This window comes from Lathamus discolor, chromosome 3 (genome assembly GCF_037157495.1).
Source record: "Lathamus discolor isolate bLatDis1 chromosome 3, bLatDis1.hap1, whole genome shotgun sequence".
NCBI lineage: Eukaryota > Metazoa > Chordata > Aves > Psittaciformes > Psittacidae > Lathamus > Lathamus discolor.
In genome coordinates this window covers 16,850,143-16,873,747 of record NC_088886.1, presented here as the reverse complement: position 1 = coordinate 16,873,747, position 23,605 = coordinate 16,850,143, and the positions used below count along the sequence as shown (strand labels likewise).

General features: G+C 44.3%; 1 long non-coding RNA gene across 1 annotated transcript; it reads left to right on the top strand.

Moving 5' to 3' along the window:
* Positions 1-10,573: 10,573 nt before the first annotated feature.
* LOC136010858 (uncharacterized) lies at positions 10,574-16,877 on the top strand. Its single transcript, XR_010611036.1, has 3 exons — positions 10,574-10,710; positions 13,179-13,288; positions 16,714-16,877. It is a non-coding gene; the product is annotated as an uncharacterized LOC136010858 (long non-coding RNA).
* The last annotated feature ends 6,728 nt before the right edge of the window (positions 16,878-23,605 follow it).

Here is a 23,605-nt window from a genome sequence, read left to right as displayed (position 1 = left end):
GAACTTTTAAAGGAAGTTTAAATATACATGTATGCAGGTTCAATAAAGCCATTTAAAATAGAAAGTAATTTACAGGAAAAAAACTGAAACCAACCTAAATCACTACAGCAGTACAGTATGCACTGATTGATCTTGTCTGGGCCACATTTAACCTCTGATTTACAAACAGGGTACTTGAGGAAGAGGCTATGAAACAGAAGGGCTTTCAGCATTATGACTAATCAAGTCTAGTGTTGATGCAGCCACAGCCCAAACTGTTGAAGTTCTGGCTAACAAACTATGCTCTAATGGAGGATCCAGAAATTTAGCGCTCCAGTCAAGTTTTTTAATTTAGCTTCAAAATAAAATATTCAGAAGCAGATTTCTCAGTCTTGTAATAACCTGGCTCCTGCTGGCTTGTTTCAACAGCAGTGAGCTCCCTGCTACCCATCTTAAGTCTCCTTGAAATTGTCTGTCCTGAGTCCCAGAGAAAGTCTGATCCCCAGTATTCAAGCGATTGCAAACAGGGGTTATGTTGTGAAGTTTTGGCCGCTTGCAGTTGTTAGAGAACACCACCGAGAGCATATTCTGTGATGACGGAAGGTAAAGATTGGCTGTGGCAGAGGGAAGTTCCTCTTTTGGTACAACTTCCATGTTGGATTGCATTGGTCAAAGCAGAACCAGCACTTGGCTCAAAGGCCATGTTGCAATTTTGTAGAATGCACTATGGGATTTCACAGCAGGCCTTAGCTTACAAACACTTGAAGCCCCTCTTCAGAGAGCTCTCCTGCAGCACTAGTGGGGTTATGGCCTAAAATTCAAGGTGGATGCTGTATTTGACTGATGCTGAAAAGGTTTATACATGCTTTTTTGCTATTATAATGCAGTGTTCTTGTGCAAATGCTATTTCATTTGGTGTTTTGAAAAGTACATAAAGTGGTGCTTTCTAGAACTGGTGCTGTGGTGGATTGACCCTGGGTGGATAACAGGTGCCCAGTAAAGCTGCTCTATCGTTCCCTCCCTCAGCTGGACAGGGGCAAGAAAATAGAATGTAAGGCTTGTATGTGAAGATAAGGACGGGGAGAGATCACTCACTACTACCATCACAGCAAAGCAGACTCAACTTGGGGGAAAACATATTTCATTTATGACCAAGTAGGAAAAACACCTTCCTTTCTTCTTGGCCTTAACTTTATTCCTGATTTTCTCTTTTTCCTCCCCCAGTGTGGAGCAGGGGCACAGGGAAGGGGGGGTTGCTGTCAGTTCATCCCATTGTCTCTGCCACTTCCTCCTCCTCAGGGAGGGCTTCTCTTACTCTTTCCCTGCTCCAGTGTGCGTTCCCTCCTACAGGAGATAGTTCTCCATGAACTTCTCCAATGTGAGTCCTTCCCATGAACTGGTCCAGTGTGGGTCTCTTCCGTGGTCCTCCAGGAGGCTGCTCTTCCCATAGGATCACAGCCACCTTTTGGCATCCACCTGCTCTGGTGTGGGGTCCTCTATGGGCTGCAGGTGGGTATCTGCTCCACCATGGACCTCCATGCCTGCAGGGCATCAGCCTGTCCCACCGTGGTCTTCGCCACTGACGCTGGCCTTGGTACCGGAGAGTTGTTTTTCTCACATATTCTCACTACACCGTCTGGCTGTATGTTGTGCAGGTTTTTTTCCTCTTCTTAAACACGTTGTCCCAGAGGCGGTACTACTGTAACTGCTGGGCTCAGCTTTGGCCAGCAGTAGGTCCGTCTTGGGACCATCTGGCATTGGCTCTATTGGACATAAGAGATGCTTCTAGCAGCTTCTCACAGAAGCCACCCTCTGTAGCCTTCCCACTACCAAAACCTTGCTGTGCGGATGCAGTAGAGCTGGCACTGTAAAGGCACAGTATTCAAGCATTCCTGTCCTTAGAGCTACCCGCAGTGCACAGCTTGTGTTAGCTAGGCTGAAGCTCCGTATACAAAGCAAATGGAAAATAAAATGCTACTTCATATTAAAATACTTGTTTTGTTTCCTGTTTGGATGGTAATTGGACAGTACCTGGCACTCCAGTCAGCAGTAAATGGCTGCTGTTACTCTTACTCCTTTCCACAGATCCATCCAAGTTAAAACTGATCAAACTGCAGATAAAAGTGAAGATGGGGAAGTGTTGTTTCATGTTACGATGGAGTGTGTGCGGGGAGGGATGTTAATGTTTACTAGCGGTACGAGGTAGTGTAGTAATTGGTTGAGTCAGGCCCTGAGCTGGCATGATTCGGGGAGAGCTTGGATGAAGATCTGTAACATCTGCGGCAGTGGAGAAAACACTCGGTCTCTCCTGCAGAGTTTGGGATTTGGGCTGCAAAATGATTACATGTGGGTGATTTTTCCAGGTAAGCAGGAAAAGGTAACTCCTGTAAAGGTTAAGGATTGTGTGCTTTGTAGAGAACCTCATACAGTGGGTTTCTGGTCTGTATTAAGATCTGAGGAGTGCTGTCAATCATTCTGCTACAAGTAAGTGGGAAGGTTTGAGGTCTGCACTCTTCTTTCTGTTTTCTCATAAAAAAATCCAAAAAAACAAACAACAAAAAAACCCCAACCGACAAAAAACCCCAACAAAACCAACCAACGAACCCCCAAAAGCTTGCAAACTGGCGTTCTGTGAATACTATTATTTGCAATGGCATGCCCTCTATTTTGGCATGATGCTTCCTCAGAGCTGCTACCTTATTGTCTACTGCTATAAACTACAATGTGGCATAACTGGAACAGGAAACTGATCTTGCATCAAACTTTCCTACAAACTGCTACATCAGAGACTGTATAATGTTTCCTACACCAAACTGTCCAAACATCCAGCAACTCACAGTGGGGAACTTCTTTTTAACTCCATAAACATTTATCAGAATAGTTTGTCTCAAGAAAAACATTAAAGCACTATTTGTATTCCAGTAAAGAAAAAAAACAAAGGGCAGATAGTGAAGGCAAGTTCCATGGGGTTTCTCTGTTGCTGTTTCCACTAATATCCCAGAATAGAAGATATCAGTATCTGTTGACTTTGCATGTGCCTGCTCCTATTTATGTATGCTCCCATATGGATGTGTGAGATGAAATTCATTCTTTTGGGGAAGGCCTTAGGGTGAACACTCACAGAAACCAGAGGTCATTAATTCCTAAGAGGCAGAGGAAGGCAAGGGTAGAGTTAGCATTAAGTTGGATAGTTACAAGGTTTTGCATGCTCCTGGTGATGCTGGAGGCCTTTCTATCTCTGAGAGTGCCTCGAGAGCTGCTGTATTGCAGTAAGTAGCAAGCAGATGCTTCTAATGCAACATCTTCCCAGCAATTATGGTTTGAAAACCTTTGTGGTACTCTCCTCCTTTCCACCTTTCCAGCTGTTTGTCTCCCAAACCAAAGTTGCTCTTCCAGTCGATCAGCGTGTCCAGGAAGAAACGCTCCACAGCTTTTCCCAGGGCAAAGATGTATGATCTGTCCTCTGCGGTTAGTTCTCTCATAAAGCCTGTGTGGTCACAATCATTAGAGATGCTTTTGAAAGAATTGCTATTAAAAGCCAGGAACAATGGGGTTTTATTTTGTGTGATAGACCTTTTGAATCTTTCTGGATAAGCAGCTGGACTGATCACTGTTTAATAACTGTGTGCATGGGAGAGAAGTTTCTCTGACATCTGTGCTCTCAGTTTGACCTAGGCGGAGCGGGTGATGAGTCTCTCTGGGAGAGCAGCCAAATAGCTACAGCTTCAGTGGCTCTGAGGCATGGCTTGCTCCACAGCTCTGGGGCTGCTTTACCATGACTACTGTTCCCTAAGTATGGGGTTCTTTGGCTGTTTTGTTGGGGCTTTTTAGCAGTTACTGTAGACTGGTGGAATACATCTGTATAAGTGCATAGGGCACCCTGTGCATGTATTTGTGACCTACAATAATTACTGCAGCTATGTGACATGATGGTGCCTTCCTCTGAGCAGATCTACATTTTTTTATATATTTACCCTTTTTTTTATTTTTATTTTTTTAACTTAAAACTCTCTTCCAAGGAGCAGTTAACTATAGGAGCAGTATTTCTACTATAATCCTTTCATGGGTTTAGTGAACTCTTCATGGACATTTCTGAACTATTGGTTATTGGAAGCTGATGGAGGAAGGGTCATTTTAAACTTGTCATATTTCTTGTGCTCTTTCCCTATAGCTCTGGCTCTTGGCCATTATCCCAGCAGATGCAGCGCACGAGCAGCCTTTTGTCTGGTCCAAAGCAACTGCTGCTTGCAAGAATAGAGCCCAAAAGTGAAAATATATGGAAATGTTGAAAAGAAGGAGGCAGGGAAATGCTGTTATTTATCCTAGCCTTTAAAACCTGAAGGTTTTAAATCACTTAGAAGAAGTGATCCCACTTTTCCCCTTGCACCCACTCCCTCATGCAGGCATTTGTGAGACCATATAGAGAACTGTAGAGGGTCTGAAAAATAGCCCTAGATGACATACATTGCTAGTAACTAGAGAAGATTTTCCACTTGCTATGAATCAGCAGCTGTGTTATTTCTTTGATTTGTTATTTAGAGTCCCACTGATGATTTGTTTTCTAGAAATCTCTATAAATTACAGTCCTTCTTGAATGCTACCCTTTGCAGTGACTAGGCATGCTTCTATCAGGGGAAAAGGAAGAAAAATCCATTGGGAAACAAGGAATTAGGTCAGGATAGTCTCCCCCCACCTCCCCATCCCCCCCCCAAGGTCTTTTGGAAGATAAGGAATTTAGACATTTCTATGCTTTGAGCCATTCTTCAAACATCCTGCTTATCTTTCAAGTAATAATCGGTCCCTGGGCTTCTTTTATGCATCTTTTTATAATATTGGGGGTGTTTTTTTCACTGTATGAAGCAGAAGCATCTGTTCTCTTCCAGCCTACTTAGAAGTGCTATTTTGCAGCCCATAGGTATGCTATTTTGAATCGTCTTGTAAATACATCTATGCATCTTCTCCTCTATGTGCTGAAATTAATTAATTTTCAAACTAGCCTCTGCTATATTTATGACAGATAAATGTGCTAGGAACAGCTGCTTTTTTCTGAACTAACCTTTACTTGTATCCCAGTGGTGCACTTAGGACTCTGAGGTACAGCCCTGTATGAAAATCAACGCGCAGAATAGGAAAAGTACAAATCATTTACTAATCTCTTCTCACCAATACCTGTATCTTAAACGTTAACTTCATTGAAGCCATAGATCTGGTCTGACTTCTATAAAAAACAGCAAAAAAACCCAACCCCAAAACAATTCTGTGTATCTGTAGGCAAGGAGTAACTAATCATGCTTATCTTCCCTAACCTCTAGTTTGCCTGACTTGCTTTGATATATATAAAAGTAAGGGAATCGTGTTTCTGAGCACAAGCAATTGTTTGGGGTTTCAGTAGGTGACCTCCTGGGGATGTGGAGAGGTTCTTTAGCTTTCCTCTAAAGTTGCTGTGGAAGGAGATAGAATACTGCCTCAGAACCATCGTTGTTGTTCTTGCCCATTATTGCATTCCATATGTGTAATAGTTAGGAATATATATCTGATGTTTTAACCCTTAATGTTAAGATTCTCCTGCACTTGCTAGACTCTCACAGCACTGCAGGGTTAATTTTATCTCCAGCTTCCATTTGTATTTATGCAAACAAATGTTTGGTGTATTGGCAATAATTATGTTTCTATTAGGAATATGTTTAGTTACTAATGGATGTCAAAATGCGCAGGAGTGAAAAGGTTTGACTTCCAGAGATGGAACTGTTATTAATGCTTAAATGATTCTATTCAAATCCAGGTTAACGCATCAGTTGCTAGGAATGTCAGTGTATTTGTTAGTGCAGTGCACTCTGTGCTACTGGCCTGGGATTTTCCCACAGGTATGAAAGTGTTAATTTAATTAGAAGCATAAGGTTTTGCGCCATAGGAATAAAGGGCCTGCAGACTCTGAACTCGCAATTGCTTACCCCACGTACTTAGCTTTAACTTTCTGAACAGTTGCATTGCTTTCAGTAGACCCCCTTCTGTGAAAGGAGTCCTGTGTATGTTGGCATTTGTGAGATGAAGGCACTTAATGTCACATTTTGGACTGTAAGTTTCTGCTGTATGGGAAGCTGTCCCTTTACCAAGAGGCGCAGCTGCAGCAGGCTGGCTTCCTTCACAGACCAGTCCCTCACAAACACAATTGTTGATTTTAAAGAGGAAACATTCAGGCCCATAAGCACGTATTTACAATGTTGGATTATGTCCCAAATTTGACCCACATTGTTTTGTCCTATTTTCTCCTTTATAATCTTTTTGCACAGTCCATGTAATTTTTTGTGTGTTCTGCTTTGTTCTTCAAAGCACAGATTAAACCATACTTCTCTCTAAACAGATAAATTCCAGCAGTATTGGGTCCTAGAGCAACCCTCCAATTTCACAGACCAGAGAGCCACAAAAAGAAATAAATACGGTTGAGCAGAGTCTTGGTTTTATGCAAAGTCAGAATACCAACAATAACAACATAAAAGTTATGTTTGCATGAATTAGTTAAAACATTGGAGAATAATACTTTGGCAAAAGAAAAGTAACCCTAAGCTTGTGACTGAATTTTGCAGTTAAAATGGGAGTTGGGAGTCCTAGACTGTGAACTGGTGAGTTTTCTGAACAGCAGAATTGAAGAAATCTGACTTCTTCTCTGAATTGGAGCAAAGCGGCATGAGGGCAGCCAGGAAGGCAGGCGATCTCCTGAACCCCTTCCCCCCAGCAAAGCTCCAGCCCACATTTCTGTCTTCATGGGCACCAGGAGCTTTACCAGTTCATGGAAACAAAACCAAGCCCAGGGATGCAGGAATTGCTGAACTCGGCATCAGCTCTGACTGAAGACATTCTGACAAGTGCCTGTATCCCTTTTCCCCACAGCAGCTGAGGCTGCACCACAAGCCTTCCTTCCTTGGAGGCAGAAGCAGGCTCCCCTCTATCCAACTACCTATTTTCCCCAAATCTGTTGGTGAGGCAATACCTTTAGATCTCTTCCTCTCAGCCAAGTTTTGTTGAAAGTCACTGATTTCAGAAATGACGAGGGACTAGTCAGGTGAAAAGCAATGCAGCTGCACATGTCTTATTCTATTCAGAAATTGGGATAAAACTGTTTTCTGGTTCAAGCTATGTAAGTTGTGGATGCAATTTTGTGCTTGACTCTGCATAGGGGAGGGCTCCCTGGGGGAGGATGAAGGCAATCCCCAAAGCTGCTTCACAGCAAATCGCCAGCACCAAGATATCCCACCACTTCTGTACCCCTACTCATCTTCTCACCCAGTCAGTGCCAAGAAAATACCAAAATATGCCATGTGTACACCCATCTTATAGCCAGTAAAATTGTGAAGGACTTATTGAGGTGAAGTAGGAGATGGTCAGTGCAGAGGGCTACTCTTATTAACTAAACCCGATGCTATTGCCTCTTCATTGGGCTGTTCAACTAACAAAAGAGCTATGGTTGTAAGCCCTTTTCGTCTGAATGGGAATGGGCCATCCCGGTGGTTCTGTGGGTGTTCACAACCTCAGCCGCCATGTTCAGGGGCAGCAGGACCAGGTACTGTCATTCGGCACCTAGACACGAGGGTAGGAAGCTTACAGGAAGAATAAGAGGTGACACTTCAATATCCTTAGGGATTAAGCCCAAATGACTTGCTGAGGGTTGCTAGACAGGAGTCTTTTATGGATGACAATTCATTTCTCTCTGTCCCATCTCCTCTTGCCCTCTGTCCCTTCTCACCCTTTGCAGCAGCAGCAAAAGCTGCAAAGTTGAAGTGCAAAGAGCTTTCAGCAAGTAAAGCAAAACGTTGATTAGAAGAGGTGCCAGGGGTGAGATAACGCTTGGATTTGGTAGGAGCAGTTCGTCCTTCCTTGTGGCAGTCACACCGCATATTTTGACTTGCTACAGTAACTTCCTTTGTGCTGGTATGCACTGGTTTGATACAAATGCTAGAAACAGGCTCCATCAGGAGCTGCCCTGAAGGGCTGTTGATTCATTTAGTCCCACAATGAAGATTGAGCGAGCTATTATTTCAAAAGGCAAGCTGGATCCAGCATGTATTTGTATCAACATGCCAAAGATGACACAACCAGTGCCTCACCCAGCCCAGCAAAGTGGGGTTTTGCTAATGCCTTATTTGGTCTCCATGTTTGGCTGGGAGACAGGCAATGCTCTCGTCCTGTGTTATCTTTATGAACAGTAAACTAAAAACATTCTGCAAGGGGGTGGCACTGCTGTGTTCTGCTCACTTGGTTTCTGTGCACTCTCTTCTGCATAGGTTAAAGGGGGAGATGTAGCTGTGAGGATGAGGACCTCAGCCTTCTGGAGATGCCGCAGTGACTGGGATGCCTGCAGCTGCCTGCATCCAGTGCAGCTGGGAGCTCCACACTGTTCCTGCCATGTTTTGGAAATGACAAGGAGAGCTGGTGGGTGGCACTGCTGATGGGGTAGTGATGGCCCTGGTCAGCCAGCGTTCAGTGTCTGGTTCCCACCCACATGTGGGGTCTTCACAGCTTCCACACCAGCACTCTCCTGGAGAGCACACAGGCACGAACACGTCTTTGCAATCAGGGGGTTTTTGTGCCTCTCGTTTTTAAGGAGCATTTTTGACATTGTCAAAGTTGAGGCAATTGGAGCTTTCTTTGGTCCAGGGGCAAAGTTGACTCAGCTCTGCTTTGCCCAGTTTTATTTAAAGACCATGACTACCACTTCTGAAATGTTGCTTGTGAACGCTATGTTATTACATTATCTGCTTTTCCATCTGTTAAATGCCATGGTTCCAGCAGCAAAAATACCACTGTCTGACAGTAGCAGCTGTTAAAGGTCTTATTTAGTCATCTTCAAAAAGTAGTAAAACCTGATACCACCAAAGATAAGCCAAGTTTTGTTACGATAAAACTTTCTTTGGATGTGATGTTAGGAATGTTATTATTTATAGTCACCCTGGCCTTTTACTGCTGAATAGGAGGGAGGTTGTACACATCTATAATTTTAAGTACAATTATTTGCTTATTCCTGGTTTAAACACTGTCATGTTATTGTTTGTAACCTGTGTACAAATATATAGCCCTCTGTGTAAATCTGGCCTCGGCATTCTGCACAGTTGTTCCCTAAATCTGAGTGAGGCCACCTATGACCAGACTGCTTCACACAGGATAAAGAAACGTTGTTTGGGTCAAACCCATCTTCCACTGTCTGTGTAACCCAAATGACTTCACGACAATGCAAACCTCATATTACAAGCATAGCTTGTGAAGCAGAAGATACCCTTGACCAAGTCCTGTGTGTCACTTAGAAGTGAAAATTACAGTTCCAGAGTGTATACTGCACTTAAATATGAGTGATAATTGGGACAACAAATTAAATGGAGCATTGCTTATAGTAACTGAGTAGTCCTGAAGACTTCTTGAAGTCAGGGGTCCCATTAAGAAGCATTGTCTAATGGACTGTATTTCCCCGGGGAGCCTCCCAGCCTCGGCCTAACATAAGGAAACAACCAAAGAGGTTCTGCAATGTTGCAGCTCCACTGTGCTGCACACAGACAAGCTGCATGTCTGTAGGAGGCTTGGGCACCCCCTCCATGGTTGTGGCTGCTCTTGCACCTCTGTCCCCATGGGCTCAGCACCTGCTGGTCCTTCAGTCTGCCTGGAAAACTACTGAAGAGCACAGTTCTGAGCACAGCCCAGCAGGGGCAGGGGTGATGCCGTGGTGCCCACCAGCTCCCCTTGGCGTGCTCCACATGGAGGCACAGAGGTGAGTGATGCCTTACAGCGGCTGGAAGACACATCAGCAACACCAGCAGCTCTCCTGGCACTGCATGGGCATCTCCCTGCTCAAAACCGGGGATGTATAAACACTGTGTAGAAGAAATACATGGTTTAGGGCTAAAACATGGGAAGAAGTTGTGCTCGGGTGTGAGCTCTTCCTGGTGGCAACAACTGCAACCTGCTGCCAGGTAAGGCACTTTTGTGGTGTGGGGTTTGTTTCTTCTTTCCTTTTCCCCAATAGCACTAACACCCTTGCTGCTGCCATGGGGCGGGCAGCAGGAGCCACGCTGCAGGGTGGCACAGCACGTTCCCTGCACAGTACACGGCGCTCCTGGGCCACCCCTTGTCCAGGGCCTGCTGGGATGGCCCAGTGCTTCGGCAGTGTCATGGTTTGGTGCCCACTGGCCATGTGCCATCCCAAGGGCTCCCTCTCCACCCTGGGGGCTTCTCCATGCAGTGCTGATCCTGCCCAGTGCCTCAAACCCCTCACTGGGCACTGGGCAGGGGGGTGATGGGATGGTTGAGGGAGAGGGCAGGCAGAGCAGTGGGAAGATGGGGGCTGTTGATAAAGCTTCAACCACCAAACCGGTCTGGAACCATGTGATTTGGCACAGCACAAGGAGCTGTAGCTAACAACACAAAAGATGAATAATTGCGGGTCACGGCATTCACCCTCCCTATTTAAAAATGATTAAGCTCTGGGTGAGGGCAGGCAGCTGCAGGTTTGGGCTGCCTTCGTCCCCCTGGCAATGGCTAACACAGCACTGACGTCTGGCAGGACGTCTCCTCCAGCAGCCCCCTTCGCCCAGAGCAGGGCCACTCCAAGGTGGCCTCACTGTGCCCTGTCCTGATGGTGGGTTTTGGAGGGGATAGGTGCGCAACATGAATACCAAGGGTCCTCCTTCTCCTGCTGCTCTTTTCTCCACCTGAATTCGCAGAGGGGATGTAAAGCTGCAATGTGGGGTAAGTCACAACCACTTGTGCCTGCCTCAAGAAGATGGTAACCAAAGGGGCAGTAAGGGCAAACAGCAAACTTCGGCTTAAGACAGGCATGCCCGGGCTGGCTTTCTGCTGTGCTGCTGCCTTGAGTCACTTCCCAAGCCTTGAGGCCAGAGCTTTAGAGGGGTTTGTGGGCTGATGGACCGGCCTTTAGTTCTGTACTTAAAAATAACAGGTATGTTTAACTAAAATGAAACACCTAAATGCTGGGAACAGGGAGTTTTCATAATGCTAGTGAAGGAGAAAGTAAAAATAAAAGGGCTGGTTTCCAATTAGAAAACTGTAACCTATATAAAACTGTATCTTATCAGGATTGTCTTATCTAATTTTACATTCTCCTTCAGTGCTTGTGAGGTGCCACATGTTCCTACAAGTGAATGTGTCCTTGAAAAAGAAACAGTAGCTGCTGCAAGTTATTGCAGAGGGCTTGGACTGAATATGAAATCCCAGGGATATTGCTAGTAAGTGTAGAAATGTTGACTTTGGGACTGCTGCTGTGTGTTTTGAGCTAAGTGTGAGTCTGGCTGTCAATCGGCAGGGACAATGCTCTGGTATGATTAATGTGGCACCTCAAAGCCTGAATCGTGTAAGAAGGAGGCTGAAACTAAAACGGAAAGGAATGAAATCACCAGTGTTTGCTAAATGCTCCTTTCCTCTGACTACTGAAGGTCTTTTGATTCCTTCCCTATTGGAGTCTAAATGTCTGCCGGATCTTCTCAGAGCTGCAGCATTGTTGGCAGGGAAAATTAATTATTTTCTTTTGTCTTCCAAATTTTTTTTTCCATTTCACTGAGCAACGCTTTGCAAAACCCCCACTGCCTTTGTGCATGCTTTTAATGTGCCTTTGCTGCAAAGCTTGCATAGGTGCCTCCCCAGCTATTCTTTTACAGCAACAGGTGATGTTGCATAGACCTTCAGCACTGGTAAGCTTGGGGAAGAGGTGAAGTCTGGGATGGTGAGCAAGGCATAAGGTTGCTAAAGCATGGGGGGAGAAAATGCTGCCTAATGGAGCAGCAGTTGCAAGTCAAGGAGTGCATTACAGCAGACCTGGGAAAGGCTGATGTCTCTGTCGCTTCCTTTGTCTGCAGTAGGTGGAGAGGTGAGGGGTGCAGCAACCAACAGCTCAAAGCAAGTCCACCCAGTACACAGCATCCTCAAAGGCTGCATAAACTACCCAGGCAGGCAAACTGCCTCCTATGAAGAGCAACTCCAGATTAGTGGGGAAGCCCAGCTAGTGCATGGAGGGGCTGTCCAGAGCCAAAGAACAAGGCTGATGGTAAAGCAGATTTCCAGGACATTTGCTACCCTCTCTTTGCAAGATTAAAATATTGCATACTGAGCTAAGATTCACAGCTTTGTCATGTAGGTTTGAAAAGTGTTCAATACATCTTACGGTTAGGACTCATTCTACTACCCAGGGCAGGTCACACCTAGCTAGCAGCTGTTTATGGGATATAAGCATTCATTTGGTTTGGAGTTGATTGATGACAACCTAAAATTAGACAAAGTTCTTGTTCTATAAGACTTCATGTTTCCCTTTTTGTCTGCATTGTTCTTTCAAAGATCCCTGTGTAATTTTTCTACATTATCTTCAGTGTCATTCTCTGTACCTTTCTTTTATTCATTTCCTTCTTGTCTTTTCTTTCCTATGACAAGTTTTTAATTTCCTCTATAAGCTTATAGGCTTTCTTTTCCTCTTTCTAATTTCTTTCCACCAGACTCTGATTCTTCTGTTCCCATCACCATATTTTCATGCAGCCCTTTCTTTCCCCAACACACATCTCTTTGCCTGCCTCAGATTCCTGTCTGTGAATCCCCAGTGGCTTTGGGTATCTGGCCCAGGTGGGGATAGTGAAAAGATAAGGGAAGCCTTGCATTTCAAAGAAGAATCGAGTGCAGAAATAGAAAAGGCTATCACAAAGCAAAAACTACCCCAAAAACGGCACAAACAAAATAAACAAGCAGTGAAAAATGGGTCACAAACTGAACATAAAACACTGATGTTGGGCTGTTGCAAGGAGAGAAATTACATTAATGGGACAATTGCACCTGCAGCATGGGTTATCTGGTTTTGCTGGACAGCGGGAGGCCACATCCAGGACACCAGGTTGAACTTTCTGGGTAAACTGGGAGGTGCCCAGAGGACAGCAACACACCTGGCAGCTGTAGAAAATAGGACCAATGAGGAAAGGCTAAAGGACTCGAGCTGGGCACTAGACCTGTCCCCCCTCAAGGGAGGATAAACACCATTACTGAGTGTTTATAAAAGAGAAGAGATGAGTGTGTGCATGGAGCCTGCAGGTATGGTTAGGTATATCGATTTAGACAGAATAATCTTAGGTTTTTTTTCCAGTGCTGTGTTCTGAGGCTTTCCTGTGTTATTGCAGATACCCAGTCGAGGCTGTAAAACTTTCATCCTTCTTGTTTTGCAGGATGAGGTGGGAGGAAGGTAGGCTGGCGGCCACAGCACAAGCCCTCACAACCACTGTTCCCAAGCTCCACTTCTGGTTCCACTGCCAGCTCTAAGCAGTGTTATCTGCAGGTAATAAGGTTACATTTCCTGTCCTTCTTGAAGGGTTAACAGCTCTCTTTCCTGAAGTGGGCTAAAGTCTCTGTGTGAGTGGGACGAAAGATCTCCAAGTAATGTTCCGTTGCTGTTAAGAAGGCATGAGGAATAAACTATTCTGGTTCACATATAAATATTTGCTGTTACAAACAGGAACAAGAGTAACTGGAGAAAATGTGAAAGACTCGTGATTTTATGTTGTCTTTTAAAGTTTGCTTTCCTGGGATGAAATACCTTTTAAACATTTCTACGGCAACCGCAGCACTACAAATCCCACATCCGCTTCCAATCTGTTACTTTGACGAGCTCTGAAATGCTGGTTAGTCATTGAGTCTCAGCGGCTGCCAGTGTTTCAGCCAAAGCACGCATCTGCATGAGTTGGTTCTGCGTCTTTCTTTGACCAAGTTAAAAACCAAACCAGACCAAAATGAAAAAGTTATGGAAATGAATGCCAGGCAGTTACAGCAAGGGAGATACAGATATAACCTGTTTATTATTAAAAGATAGCTCTGAGCATCCAAGGAGTGCTAGGCCACTCATCAATTAAAAATCACCTCAGGACCACAAACCAAGCAGTGCACTATACACTTCCATTTCAGGCAGAACGATTATAGAAAACATCTTAAAACAGATACTAAAACCAGCAGGTTAACAACCATCAGGCTTGGTATATTAGGAAACTAAAGATTTTCCTGTTTGTTTGCAGTTGGCTTTTTTTGACATGAAGAAATGGCATAGTTCACAAACCTCTCTGGGGCTGAGAGCACTGCCAGTGCAAAGCTGTGCAGGGAAATCTGCAGATATTCATGACTGCCAGTAGCAAATCCTGTAGAAACAGCAAAGGCAGACTTGTAAAGAGTCATCTCCTCAGAACCAGGCCTGGGATTGGCAAGACCTGGAATGCCCTGGTCTTTCACCAGTACCTTATAGTTGGGCTGAAATGGGATAAAGCTATGAGGAGCACCCTGGAAGAAGAGGGTGCTAGTGCAGGAAACCCTTCCTGCAAACTGGGAGAACATGGGCCCTGTGGCTTTGGTGGGGCAGAGCCATCTCCTACTACTTTCTGCAGTCCCATCTCCTACTGCTTTCTGCAGTCCCATCTCCTACTGCTTTCTGCAGTCCCAGGTGAGGTGTGTCTGGGTTTTCCCACCAAGGGGGACACAAGCTCATTTGAAGATTAAAGCGAGCAGAAGGTGAAGACGACCTATGGACCACTGCTGCCCCTGAGGCAGAGCTGTTCCCAGGAGTATATTCTCAAGCACTTAGTTTGGTTTAATTTTAAATAAGTCTCACTGTGGCTTTCCCTGTTTTCACCAGAAGTCTTGGTTCATTAGATCCATTAGTGTAATTAGGGATTCAACACAGCAGGCCACTTAAAAAACATCAGTCCAAAGGGTGTTTCACTGGCAGCTGATGTGACTTTGTGACTTCGCTCCTATTACACGGGAAAAGCTGCATGCACAAACATGAATGCCTGAGTGTGGGAGTGTGGCATTTTGTTCTCCCATGAAAAAACGTGAGTCTCAGTGTGGCACTGCGGTCTGATGGCAAAGCAGAGCTTGCAAGGCTCTGCATTACAGCTGGGCTCTGGGGCAGAACACCCTGAGTGTCTCCCTGCCACCTCAGGCTCGGCCCTCACACCATGGGAAGATCATCCACCCCAGAGGAGCAAACACGGTCCCTTATCTGGAGACAGAACATGAATAATGGAGAAACAGAGGTACTGCCAACTGGTGGTCAGCATGGCCCCATATCCCACATTGTGGGTTAGTAGCATAACACACAGCTGTCTGCTGGAGGTGGTGGATGTGTACCATGAACCAAATCCTGCCATGGTTGCTCTTGGAGAGCAGGGTGTCTGGGAGTGATGTGAGAGGCAAGTTTCAGCCTTACATAAACACCAGTTTTCTTCTCTCACATGGAAGGGAACTGGTCAGGTCATGGAGCAGTGCTGGCATTGTTTGGACCAAGGTGCAAGCTAGGATTGAGTTATTTTTTGCTGTGTGGATTTGGAAGAGGCACATTCTCCATGTTGTCCCACTAATAAACTTCTGCTGAATCAGACAGTGCAATGAGAGGAAAATCACTTTACTGGGAAAGATTGATAGCATATGCTACAGTTGTTATGGGAATGTTGCCTTTCTTTGGACAAGTAGTTTTTGTTTGATAATGTGGGAGATGATCATGATCCACCTTTACATTTCAGTATGGAATAATGTAAGACAGCATCTCTTGATATCAGTGGGAAATGAGCCTATTTATGCCAGACAGAATTTGGGCATGGCAAACCAGAACATCCATATGCTGCAAAGCATTATACCACCCTCCCTAAGTATTTTTCTAGCTAGTGCCTTATAATTCAATATGCCCAAAGTAGAGGCAGGCTGTGATGTGTTTCTGGCACTTGTGCAAGCAGAAAATCCTGTTAGGAGCATAAAGCTGCCTAACCCATCGGCTGCTTGTTACATGCTCAGCACCATCAATCACTGCCATGCCACAGCAGCTGGGGAAGGTGCAAGTGTGCCAGAAGTGTTTTGGCAAGGAGCAATGCCATCAGGGCTCGTGGGCACAGTTTGGAGGAGGCGGTTTATTGCAGTGATGAAATCACAGCCCCTGGGCAGCCGCCTCGCCCTCACCATGGATGAATGCCTTTGTGGGATATGCGGCTGAAGCGGACGTACAGCTCCACCCTGGCCACTACATTTTACAGCCTGGTGCGTTAACCTAGACCTTGCAGGGTTTCTGCTTGGGTTAATATGCAAGAGCATAAGCTACAGCAGCTGTTTGGCTGTTGGTGAAGGGACAGGACACACCTCTGCGGCAGCTATGGCTCCAAGGGCCCCAGTTATGTCCAGCTGCAATTCATTCTGTAACCAGTGTGTGCAGAGTATGTGCCTTCACAGGGCTGTACTGACTCTTTAATTAGTTGAACACCTACAGATATTTCAGAGTTTTGAGTATTTTTCTCATACAAACTTTATTAAATGGAACAAATTCCTCCTTAGACCATCTCACCCATCACATCCTCAGTCTGTACAAACTACTCTCAGTCACTACATTCCCAGTGCATAAACCTGCTCAAACAACTTCACCTTGCACTGTGTATGCACAGTGTTACATGGGCTGTTGCCCCCCTGCCAAGGCGGGGAGCAAATCAGAGCTAAGGAGAAAGGGATAAAGCACTTCATTAGAAAAAAAAAATCTGGTGAAGTTTCTGACTGCAAAGGCTTCTGCTATAGTTAAAATGCAGGTATTGGAATTTCCTGTAAACATTCAAATACACATTTCAATAAACGTTCCTTAAAAAGACTTATTTTATAAAGTCCTTCAAAAGAGCAATTATGCAACAAAAAATGGCCCATGGTCCATTAATGGGTTATGTATTTTTCTGTTTCATTTAGCTAAAAGCACTGTGGTAGAGACCAGTTCCTAAAAAAGTGTGGATTGCTGCTGTTGGATTGCCATCAGCCTTGCTCTGCACAGGAACTGAACGTCACAGCCTTCTGACAACTTTGCAAATGGATGCATCTCCTGTTGCTATGGAAATGGACCTGAGCTCACTGAAAGCTGGGTAATGGGCTCTAAAGTCATCACTCCTTATATTGAAAATATGTTGGGGTGATATCAGTTAGTAGTAGTAATAATAATAAAATAATAGCATCTCAGCTTGTAGAATATAGTCTTTGCTGGTTTTATTTGACAATAGTGTTATGTTCATGTTTGTATTTGAATTATCTGGTGCAATATAACACTCCCATTTATTTTGTACTTACCAACCACAGTGTTGCAGCTGTTAGATACCACCCAGACCCAGCAACAGGGAAAGCATCACTAAGAAAATGGATTTGAGGAGCAGGATTGTTTGTTTTAACTAACCAGGCGTATGGACACAACTGACCATTTCTTTTATCATCAGTGTCCTGTTGCACAACCATTTTCCATTAGTCCTGAAGTGTTTGCTCAATCCATTGACATTACAATATATGTTAAAGTTCAATATAATTATGTCCCACATTAATGTCCTTTCATTTTGCTGTGTTCAGCAATCTCCAGCTTTGCCCTAGTTTCACAGAGTTCTTAGTACTTAAAATGTTTGCCTCTAGCTTCATAGCAACATCTTGCTAATCAAACAATACTGGCAAAGAAAATTGTGCTATGCAGATAAACTTGACCATGAGAATTTATACTGTAAAAAAATTAAAGATTTTAGGGAATGACTGTGGCTGTAGTCACACGGTGAATGCAGGGCTGCAAAAAAAGCAAAGATAGAAGTCATCTTCTCAGCCTATGGTTTTGTGGAAAAACCTACACTTATCAAGAATCCTGCAAAACCAATATGCCAGTCTTCACCTTGAGATATTTTAATAGGTTGCTCTTTAATTATTTACCTTCATCAAATTAGCATGAGAGTAATTTTTTTACTGTAATATCCACTGTTGAGAAACAGTACTGTACACCAGAAACTATTGTGGTTTTTTATTACTGTGGCATATTAAAATATGATCTTGAAATGTTTTTAAATCTGAGCAGCAGTTATGTCAATACACTATAGGAAAATGAGATGTATGCTTTTAATTCCTGGGAAAAGCTGTCCCTCTTAGAGGATGTGCAAACATCTTAGACTGCAATAATGCTGAAATGCACAGTGTGTTCATTCAAACTCTCCACCTTACTCTGTATACTTACGGTGTGCTTATTTTTGTTTACTGATCAACTGTTTTGTAGGTATATAAATGGGTTTTGAGGCTATTTGCTTTCAAAATGTCCTTTTTCAATCCTCTGTCAAGTTAAAGAGAAAAATTGGTAACCATTTCAATCTATTTCCCCAAATCTGGCTTGTCTCCTTATAGTGCCTAGCAGCACTAAATTATTTCCAAGCCTATGCAGAGTGTCCTCCTATATTTGTTTTAAAAGATGCCTAAACTTTGTCCATTATAGTTAAAAGGAGCTCCGTGGAAGAGATCAGGTTTGCACATTCAGAAAAGATGCTGGTAATGAAAGAAGCTAGTGCTTCTGTAGTAAAAGTCGTTAGGCATGCAGCCAAATTCAGATCTTACAGTCTTCTTTCAGGCCATGCTTGTGAGACTCAGGGTTATTTTAATTACATTGTTTCTTTCCAGTAGATTTGAAAGGAAGAGGATTGCCCTGCTCTCTTTCAGTGACAACTCTTCAATCTCAGAGGCTAAGTAAAGGATCTGATGGTTAGCTCATTTTTGAAGAGTCTTCTCTCGGCTGCTTTTGTATGGGGAATGTATTTTAGAGTCAGGATTGCAATTTAGAGAGCTGAGCTGGTGCAGACTGCCACTTGCAGAGTAGGGTTAGAGTTCCCCAAGCCAATGCCAAATCAGCAGTCACTTTAGGTACTATTTACAGGCACCGCCAAACTAACACACGGACTTTGGGTGCTCAGAAGACATTGAGGAACGCAGCTGAAAGAATGATCTCCAGAAAAGAGAGTCAGTACAGAGCTCTGGGAAGAGTCTTTCACAGGACTTGTCTCTTTTTCAGAATTATCTGAAACCTGCATCCTTTTCCTCACATTATCTCCTGGTTTCAGTTTGAATGAAGTCAATGGAAGATCCCCCACTGACTTCAAGGCAGCAAAGTTCTGGTATTTAGAGGAAAATCACCATGAAGAATAACAATGCAATATAAACACCCCTGTTATAAATGCAAATGTAAATAACACTCTTTAATAGCATTTATTTAAATCCCTGGGCACTGGTGGAAAATAGGTCTCCAAATAACCTAAATAGTTTGGCACATTAAACTCTCAGCCTTTGCAAATATTGGTAGTGTTTCAAAGAATGCATTTTTAAGTGAGCAGTAAAAAGCAATTAGGCATGTAATTGTTGTTTTAGTGATTTAAGCCAATTCCCACTGCAGTCAGTGGGAGTCTTTACATTTATATCAATGGGGACTGAGTTGGAACCTTACACATTTGAAGAAAGGTAAGGAAAGAGAAGGGAGGGGCAAAATTGTACAAAATCAGAATTGGGAATTTCATAAGTCTATATAAAACACAAAACATTTTACATGGCAGACATCTTTTGCTAGGCAGAAAGCATCTACTAACCACAACTATTAGAACAGGCAGATGGAAAGCTTTGATATATATTTTATGACGTTACTTTGATTGAAAGTAAAAGCTGTATTAATTTTGTTAGGTGGAATTTGGAAAAAGAAACTAGTCAGAACATTTCCAATTACTTGTGAGAATCATGGATGGTGTATCTATCTACACTGCAGAGATCTGAATTCAGGATTATAAGTAGTTTCCCCCTTGGTTGATGTGCAAATACATAATGACTGTGAAGACGTACAATTCAAAACCAAGTGCCCTGGGTGAATCTTTAAAGTTTTAAGTTGTCAAGAGTACAGTATGTCTGAAGGGGAAAACTGCTATTCTTGTTACAAGATTATAGTGTAATTTTAACGCATTATTTTTCCCCCTGAGGTATCGCAGCATCTCATTTACAGTATTTTGTTTCCTGCAGAAATGAGATTGCAGCAGATACATTTGCCATTATCAAATCAGGGTTAGGTTCATTGCTTTAGCTAAAATCTAAATGGAATAGCTGAATATGGATGCAAATGAACTACTCAGAGGTCTGGTGGGGTAAACACCCTCTTTCTTTTCAGTGCAGGAGGAGAGGCAGCGGGCATTAAGATGACCAGCCTGGTGTGAATGGAAGCTCTCCATCTACAACATAAAGGTAAGACTCTAAACTGAAATATTTCAAATCATATTCTCCTCTCAAAATGCAATGATATTTTCAAAACATAAATAATGGCTAGTAAGGAGACGTGATGCAGCTCACTTCAGTGACATGTGTAAAAGAAGCTTCCAAGGATTTATAGCAACAAAAGTATTACTTCTGGTGATATATAAAACCACACACAGATCTTCCTCTAGACAGAGAAACCAAGCAGAACATAGCTGGAAGGATGTATTATAAAACAAAACAGCATAGCTGCAATGATGTATTACAGTTTGTTTGACATCTTTCATCACAAGAGCAGGGCCTTTAGATCAAATGTGTTTGCATCAAGGCCAACTATGCCCTCCATAGAATTACTTGCCAACTGCAATAGGGCCTCAGAGAATTAACTTTTTAGTTATTGGACGTTAGAAAATGTATTTTACTCTCTCCACTGAAGTGAAAATACACCCCATTTTCAAGAAGTATTATTTCCAATCACCCCTCCAAAAAAAAGGCAAGCGAGAACAGAGCATGAGGTGCCTGAGCGGACCACACTATACCCCTCAAACCCTGGGGAAGCAGTGCTTTGAATTTTGCTGACTGACCACTGGATGCCACTATTGTTCCACTGAAATTAAGTACAGAATCTTCCGATTCGTTTACTACCCCCGAAGACAGGAGCTTAAATAGCACCAGTATACGCAATTTTCTGCAGAAAATAAGCGGTTAGATTTGAAATGATTAATGGCTTTTACTGTGTTTAGATATTTGACTTTCCTCCTTGCTCAGACCCCCTTCTCAGCAGGAATCACAGCACCAGTTCTCTCCCTTCAAAGGCTTTGGCTGGCTACCCCCATCTTTTGTCTCAAGGGAAGCCATTTCAAATCCACATTCTGGTCGTGCAGAATATTCAGGCATTACTCAGGAAAAGAGCAGATATTAATGACATAACACTGGCTCCCAGCAAATGGAGACAAGATCTGGGCAGCTGATTGGGCAAACTGCTAGTGAGTGGCTCATTCTCCCTCTGGCCCACAGTACTGTGGTCCCCAGCTGACAAAGCTGCAGTGGAGCTCAGAGACTCTTTCAGTAGTAACATTGGAGATGAATGTCAGGATGACCTTAAGACTGGAAGGAAGCAATTTGAAAAAGCAAAATTTAATACAAATAGGTATTTTTATCTTGCTTTTAAAAGGTTTTACTGTTTTTAACATGGTCTGGTCTGAATAAGAGACCAGTTCTGCTCCTGCTGAATCATGGGACATGGATTGCAGTATTTCTCACTATCTTCAGGTCTGCCTGTGCAGCTCCTCAAGATCTATGATCTCTTGAAGCCCACAGGAAAACCCTGTGGTGCTCAGTACATGGTGCAGTGCTGAGGTGTTCCCAGGATTGCACCATGGTTTTACAGCCTTCCCTCCTGTAAGGAAAGGGCTTTCCATTCACCTTTGTGCAGCACTGTCCCAGTGCCTCCACACACATCCTGTGACACTCGATCTGGCATTATTTCATGGTGGTGCTTTCCGTGATTAAATTCCCACTTGGCAGTGGTACTGAGTCCTGCTCTATTTAAAAGAAAGTATGAGCAACGGTGACGCTTATGAGTCCCTCTCAGCTTTTCTTCAGGCGTTCTTCTGCGTAAGCTCTCTACACACCAACACTATTCATGCTTGCTGCCTGTGCCACGCAGCCACACAGTGTTTTTTTTTCCTTTCCAGGAGGCATTACTGTGGGGATCTGTTACAGGCCGCCTGATCAAGGAGAACCTGTGGATGAAGCACTCTACAGACAGATAGGAAAAGCCTCACGCTCACAGGCCCTTGTTCTCATGGGGGATTTCACCCACCCTGACATCTGTTGGAACGATAGCACTGCATGGCACAAGCAATCTAGGAGGTTCCTCGATTTTGTGGAAGACAACTTCCTTCTGCAAGTGATAGAGGAGCCGACAAGGAGAGGTGCCATGCTTGACCTTGTGCTCACCAACAGGGAAGGGCTCGTTGAGAATGTGGTGCTCCAGGGCAGCTTTGGATGCAGTGATCACGAGATGGTTGAATTTGAGATCCCCAGGACAGTGAGAAGAGCGTGTAGCAAGCTCTCTGCCCTGGACTTCAAAAGAGCAGACTTTGGCCTCTTCAGGAGCCTGCTTAGTAAGGTTCCATGGGATATAACCCTGGAGGGCAGGGGGGCCCAAGACTCTTGGTTGATATTCAAGGATCACCTGCTGCAAGCTCAGGAGTGCTGCATCCCAACTAGAAGGAAGTGCGGCAGGAGGGCCAGGAGACCTCCTTGGATGGATAAGGAGCTGCTGAGGAAAATTCAAAGGAAAAAAGAGGCTTATAAAAAATGGAAGCAAGGACAGGCGGCCTGGGTAGAGTACAGGGATGCTGTCCGGGAAGCTAGGGACCAGGTTAGGAAGGCTAAGGCCCAGTTAGAATTAAACCTAGCCAGGGACGTTAAGGATAACAGGAAGGGATTCTACAGGTATGTAGCAAACAAAAAAACAGACTAGGGACAAAATAGGCCCCCTGAGGAAGCTCTCGGGAGAACTGGCTACGCAGGATTTGGAGAAGGCTGAGGTTCTGAATGACTTCTTTGCCTCGGTCTTCACTGGCAAAGGCTCTGACTGCACCACCCAGGTCTTAGAAGGCAGACACAGGGAATGTGAGAATGAAGACCTTGGGCCCACTGTAGGAGAGGATCTGGTTCGAGACCATCTTAAAAATCTGAATGCACACAAGTCCGTGGGACCTGATGGAATCCATCCGGGAGTCCTGAAGGAGCTGGTGAATGAAGTTGCTAAGCCACTGGCCATCGTATTTGAAAAATCATGGCAGTCGGGTGAAGTTCCCGACGACTGGAAAAAGGAAAATATAACCCCCATTTTCAAGAAGGGGAAAATGGAAGACCCGGGGAATTACAGAGCAGTCAGTCTCACCTCTGTGCCTGGTAAAATCTTGGAGCACATTCTCCTGGACAGCATGCTAAGGCACATGAAAAACAACAAGGTGCTTGGTGACAGCCAGCATGGCTTCACTAAGGGGAAATCCTGCCTGACCAATTTGGTGGCCTCCTATGATGGGGCTACAGAACTGATGGACAAGGGTAAAGCAGTTGGTGTCATCTACCTGGACTTGTGCAAAGCGTTTGACACTGTCCCACACGACATCCTTCTCTCTAAATTGGAGAGACGTCAATTTGATGGATGGACCACTCGGTGGATAAAGAACTGGCTGGATGGCCACACACAAAGAGTTGTGGTCAGTGGCTCAATGTCCGGCTGGAGACCGGTAACGAGTTGTGTCCCTCAGGGATCGGTGTTGGGACCGGTCTCGTTTAACATCTTCATCACTGACATGGACAGTGGGATTGAGTGTGCCCTCAGCAAGTTTGCCGATGACACCAAGCTGTGTGGTCCGGTTGATATGCTGGAGGGAAGGGATGCCATCCAGAGGGACCTTGACACGCTTGTGAGGTGGGCTGATGCCAGCCTTATGAAGTTCAACCATGACAAGTGCAAGGTCCTACACCTGGGTCGGAGCAATCCCAGGCACAGCTACAGATTGGGCAAAGAAGAGATTCAGAGCAG